Source organism: Salvelinus fontinalis, chromosome 33 (genome assembly GCF_029448725.1).
Source record: "Salvelinus fontinalis isolate EN_2023a chromosome 33, ASM2944872v1, whole genome shotgun sequence".
Classification (NCBI taxonomy): domain Eukaryota; kingdom Metazoa; phylum Chordata; class Actinopteri; order Salmoniformes; family Salmonidae; genus Salvelinus; species Salvelinus fontinalis.
The window spans coordinates 5,802,628-5,809,178 of NC_074697.1; positions in this window are offsets into that span (position 1 = coordinate 5,802,628).

Here is a 6,551-nt window from a genome sequence, read left to right on the forward strand (position 1 = left end):
TTAACATCAACCCTTCTCAGAATTCTCACTTCCTGTTTGGATTTCTTTCAGGTTTTTGCCTGCCATATGAGTTCTGTTATACTCACAGACATCATTCAAACATTTTTAGAAACTGCAGAGTGTTTTCTATCCAATAATAATAATAATATGCATATATTAGCATCTGGGACAGAGTAGGAGGCAGTTCACTATGGGCACGCAATTCATCCAAAAGTGAAAATGCTGCCCCCTATATCAAAGAAGTTAAGGTCAAGGTTAGGGTTAGGGTTAAGGTTAAGGTTAGGGTTAGGGTTAAGGTTAAGGTTAAGGTTAAGTTTAGGGTTAGGGTTAAGGTTAAGGTTAGGGTTAAGGTTAGTGTTAGGGTTAGGGTTAGGGTTAAGGTTAGGGTTAAGTTTAGGGTTAAGTTAGTGTTAGGGTTAAGTTTAGGTTTAAGGTTAGGGTTAGGGTTAAGGTTAAGTTTAGGGTTAGGGTTAAGGTTAGTGTTAGGGTTAGGGTTAGGGTTAAGGTTAGGGTTAGGGTTAAGGTTAGGGTCAAGGTTAGGGTTAAGGTTAAGGTTAGGGTTAAGGTTTGTCATTGGGTTACAAACAGAAAAACAAAACAATTACAAAATGAATGCCTAGCACTGAGATTGAACTCGCAATGCTTAGTGTTCGTTGCAAGCTTAAAAGCTAGATGGTAACAGGCACTCTTGTTGCCCCCTAGTGGATGGCTGAAAATTGCCTTTAAATATGAAATTCCACTCGATGCTATCATCTCAACATTCTACGACTAGACAGCACATAATCCACTGGGGTTTGGGATGAGATTTGATTTGTTGAAACGGTTGTTGTTGTTTTGTTCTTTCGCTGAATGTCAACAATAATTATTATATGTCTGTTCGTTTCCAGCCAGAATGAGTCTGTATTGATTGTTGAGTTGGAGTCTGTTCAGAATGTGTCTGTATTGATTGTTGAGTTGGAGTCTGTTCAGAATGTGTCTGTATTGATTGTTGAGTTGGAGTCTGTTCAGAATGTGTCTGTATTGATTGTTGAGTTGGAGTCTGTTCAGAATGTGTCTGTATTGATTGTTGAGTTGGAGTCTGTTCAGAATGTGTCTGTATTGATTGTTGAATTGGAGTCTGTTCAGAATGTGTCTGTAGTGATTGTTGAGTTGGAGTCTGTTCAGAATGTGTCTGTATTGATTGTTGAGTTGGAGTCTGTTCAGAATGTGTCTGTATTGATTGTTGAGTTGGAGTCTGTTCAGAATGTGTCTGTATTGATTGTTGAGTTGGAGTCTGTTCAGAATGTGTCTGTATTGATTGTTGAGTTGGAGTCTGTTCAGAATGTATCTGTATTGATTGTTGAGTTGGAGTCTGTTCAGGATGTATGTAGTTGTATCTAGTTGCTGCAGCATTACCTTGTTTTTGGTATTCACCTAATGAGCTTTCCAAGTCAATACTTTTAAAAGGATAACCTATTTCAAGATTCTGCTGTTTGGATTTTGCTCCATTTGAATCCAATGCATTTTGAAGGATGTTCCCTTTGAAGGATGTTCACTTTAAATTATGTTCCCTTTAAATTATGTTCCCTTTGAAGGAAGTTCCATTTGAAGGACGTTCCCCTTGAAGGAAGTCCCCTTTGAAGGAAGGTCCCTTTGAATGATGTTCCCTTTGAATGAAGTTCCCTTTGAGGGATGTTCCCTTTGAAGGAAGCCCTTTGAGGGATGTTCCCTTTGAAGGAAATTCCCTTTGAGGGATGTTCCCTTTGAAGGAAGTTCCCTTTGAAGGATGTTCCCTTTGAAGGAAGTTCCCTTTGAGGGATGTTCCCTTTGAAGGAAGTTCCCTTTGAAGGATGTTCCCTTTGAAGTCAATACTTGTACCCTTCGAGACTTTGCAAACCAGGTATTTTTTTAATTATTTTACAGGTGACGTGTGTAGCTACCCTCTAGAATGATGATTGTTTGGTTCAGTGCTCCTTAGACAAGGGTTAAGGTCCTTTTAGCTCAGTTCATGGTAGCAACTGTTTCCCCTGTCCAACACTTACTGAGTGACATGCTTTAGAAAGTGGATTTCCATCTGTCCCTTTGGAGCCCAAACAAACTGTATAGATAGTATTACAATCTGGAGATGTTTGGGTCTACATTGAGTTTACATACCCAGAACTACTGGTCTGTACTGAGGCCACATCCACAGAACTAATGGTCTGTACTGAGTCCACATCCCCAGAACGAATGGTCTGTACTGAGTCCACATCCCCAGAACGAATGGTCTGTACTGAGTCCACATCCCCAGAACTAATGGTCTGTACTGAGTCCACATCACCAGAACTAATGGTCTGTACTGAGTCCACAATCCCAGAACTAATGGTCTGCAATGAGTCCACATCCCCATAACTAATGGTGTGTACTGAGTCCACATTCCCAGAACTAATGGTCTGTACTGAGTCCACATCTCCAGAACTAATGGTCTGCACTGTGCACTGTGTGTGTGTGTGTGTGTGTGTGTGTGTGTGTGTGTGTGTGTGTGTGTGTGTGTGTGTGTGTGTGTGTGTGTGTGTGTGTGTGTGTGTGTGTGTGTGTGTGTGTGTGTGTGTGTGTGTGTGTGTGTGTGTGTGTGTGTGTGCGTGTGCTAGCTAGTAGACATTACCACCAGCGTTGTAATAGACTGATGTAGCACATCAGAGTTAAAGACTAATGTAGCAGTCAGAGTTAAAGACTGATGTAGCAGTCAGAGTTAAAGACTGATGTAGCAGTCAGAGATAAAGACTGATGTAGCAGTCAGAGTTACAGACTGATGTAGCAGTCAGAGTTAAAGACTGATGTAGCAGTCAGAGTTAAAGACTGATGTAGCAGTCAGTAAAAGACTGGTGTACCAGTCAGAGTTAAAGACTGATGTAGCAGTCCGAGTTACAGACTGATGTAGGAGTCAGAGTTAAAGACTGATGTAGCAGACAGAGTTAAAGACTGATGTAGCAGTCAGAGTTAAAGACTGATGTAGCAGTCTGGGTTACAGACTGATGTAGCAGTCAGAGTTAAAGACTGATGTAGAAGTCAGAGTTAAAGACTGATGTAGCAGTCAGAGTTACAGACTGATGTAGCAGACAGAGTAAAAGACTGATGTAGCAGTCAGAGTTAAAGACTGATGTAGCAGTCAGAGTTAAAGACTGATGTAGAGGTCAGAGTAAAAGACTGATGTAGCAGTCAGAGTTAAAGACTTATCTAGGAGTCAGAGTTAAAGACTGATCTAGGAGTCAGAGTTAAAGACTGATGTAGCAGTCAGAGTTAAAAACTGATGTAGCAGTCAGAGTTAAAGACTGATGTAGCTATCAAAGTTAAAGACTGATGTAGCAGTCAGAGTTAAAGACTGATGTAGCAGTCAGAGTTAAAGACTGATGTAGCAGTCAGAGTTAAAGACTGATGTAGCAGTCAGTAAAAGACTGATGTAGCAGACAGAGTTAAAGACTGATGTAGCAGACAGAGTTAAAGACTGATGTAGCAGTCAGAGTTACAGACTGATGTAGCAGTCAGAGTTAAAGACTGATGTAGCAGTCAGTAAAAGACTGATGTACCAGTCAAAGTTAAAGACTGATGTAGCAGTCAGAGTTAAAGACTGATGTAGCAGTCAGAGTTAAAGACTGATGTAGCAGTTAGAGTTGCAGACTGATGTAGCAGTCAGAGTTAAAGACTGATGTAGCAGACAGAGTTAAAGACTGATGTAGCAGTCAGAGTTAAAGACTGATGTAGCAGACAGAGTTACAGACTGATGTAGCAGTCAGAGTTAAAGACTGATGTAGCAGTCAGAGTTAAAGACTGATGTAGCAGACTGAGTTACAGACTGATGTAGCAGACAGGGTTAAAGGTCACCTGTCCGGGTAGAATGTAAATATGGTTGTATTATGTAAACATTCTATTTCCCTTCCAGAGAGATGTATTCTGGGTATATTGGTGGGCTGGGGCTGTTAAAAAGGAGATCACCTAAGTGTGACGCATGTTCCCTGATCTATACCGACACGTTCACTCACAGAACATACATGTATAATCAGAACACATAAGGTCATGGGCTGACCCATTATCTCCTACTTCGATAACACCACATCACCATTAGCGATCATAGACGCCAGTGCCTGCCGGAACATGTTTTAACCTGTGAACTTTATTACACTACACATGTTGCATGTTGAATTTTTATTTGCTCAAAGATTTTACTGAGTTACAGTTCATATACAGAAATCAGTTCATTGAAATAAATTCATTAGGTCCTAATCTATGGATTTCACATGACTGGGAATACAGACATGCTTCTGTTGGTCACAGATCGTGGATCAGAAAACCAGTCAGAATCTGGTGTGACCACCATTTGCCTCATGCAGCGTGACACATCTCCTTCACATAGAGTTGATCAGGCTGTTGATTGTGGCCTGTGGAATGTTGTTCCACTCCTCTTCAATGGCTGTGTGTTGCTGGATATTGGCGGGAACTGGAACACGCTTTCGTACACGTCGATCCAGAGCATCCCAAACATGCTCAATGGGTGACATGTCTGGTGAGTACGCAGGCCATGGAAGAACTGGGACATTTTCAGCTTCCAGGAAGTGTGGACAGATCCTTGCGTCATGGTGCCGTACATTATCATGCTGAAACATGAGGTGATGGCGGTGGATGAATGGCACAACAATGGGCTTCAGGCTCTCTGTACATCTCTGTCCATTCAAGTTGCCATTGATAAAATGCTATTGTGTTCATTGTCCGTAGCTTATGCCTGCCCATACCACAACCCCACTGCCACAATGAGGCGTTATGGTCACATCGTTGACATCAGCAAATCGCTCGCACACATGGCACCATAGATGCTGTCTGCCATCTGCCTGGTACAGTTGAAACCGTGATTCATCCATGAAGAGCACAATTCTCCAGCGTGCCACCGGCCATAGAAGATGAGCATTTGTCCACTGAAGTCAGTTACGACGCTGAACTGCAGACACTGGTGAGGACGACGAGCACGCAGATGAGCTTCACTGAGACGGTTTCTGACAGTTTGTGCAGAAATGTTTTGGTTGTGCAAACCCACAGTTCCATCAGCTGTCCGGGTGGTTGGTCTCAGACGATCCTGCAGGTGAAGAAACCGGATGCGAAGTTCTTGGGCTGGCGTGGTTACACGTGGTCTGCAGTTGTGAGACCGGTTGGACGTTGGAGGCGGCTTAGAGTAGAGAAATGACCATAAAATTGTCTGGCAACAGCTCTGGTGGACATTCCTGCAGTCAGCATGCCAACTTGCATGCTCCCCTAAAACTTGAAACATCTGTGGCATTGTGTTGTGTGACAAAACTACACATTTTAGAGAGGCCTTTTATTGTCCCCTGTTTAATCAGCTTCTTTATATGCCACACATGTCAGGTGGATTGATTATCTTGGCAAAGGAAAAAAGCTCACTAACAGGGATGTAAACAGATTTGTGCAAATTTGAGAGACTTTGTGAGTATGAAAAATGTCTAGGATAATTTATGTCAGCTCATGAAACATGGGACCAACACTTTACATGTTACACTTATATTTTTGTTCAGTTTAGTTCCTGGTTGGTTAACAAAGCCTTCGTTATCTCACACAGCAGTAACATTGTTCAAAGGAGACAGGGATTATAGGCAGAGAGGAGACAGAAAGAGATGAAGAAGAGGAGAGAAAATACAATACATCAAGAGAGACGGGGCACGAGTGTAAAAATACAAAAACATTGTCGCCTCGTTGTTTTAGTGGGAGAGCCGTTTTATTTCAGTGGTATTACAGAATATGTCAATCTGTGGATAGTAAATCCTAAATGGCCGACCCCTGGGACAAAAAGGTCATGAATGAAAGCCTATATTGTTAAAGCCTATATTGTTATCCATCCCACAAATCCAGTGTTTGTGTGTAAAGAGTCAATGGAAATCTACGACACACATTCCCTTCCGTCTGCAATCACATCACAGACAGACAGACGGACAGACGGACATGGGGAAAAACAGACAGACAGGCAGGGGGACAGGCAGGGGGACAGACAGGCGGACAGACGGACACACATGATAGGAGATGGGTCTCCAATGTTAATCATGCTGAAGAAAGAGAGAGAGAGAGAGAGAGAGAGAGAGAGAGAGAGAGAGAGAGAGAGAGAGAGAGAAAAACGGCAACTTGAAAAAGTAATATTATGAAAGATTGAAAAACAGTATTTCATAGTCTGAGAATTATATATTTCTATAATTTAGAAACACTCATGTGAGCTCAGTGGTAATTGTCCTGTATACTTTTAGGAAGACTTGAGAACATATTAGTCATGTAAATGAATTAAAGCAAAACAGCTTAGGGCTCTAGTTTATCTAACTCACACACACACACTACCTCCTCTGCTCTCATTTCATACAACTTTTAATCGCTACATATTCTCTCTCTTCTTTCAACCTATCTATCTAGTCCCGTGTGGCTCAGTTGGTAGAGCATGGCGCTTGCAACGCCAGGGTTGTGGGTTCAATTCCCACGGGGGGACCAGGATGAATATGTATGAACTTTCCAATTTGTAAGTCGCTCTGGATAAGAGCGTCTGCTAA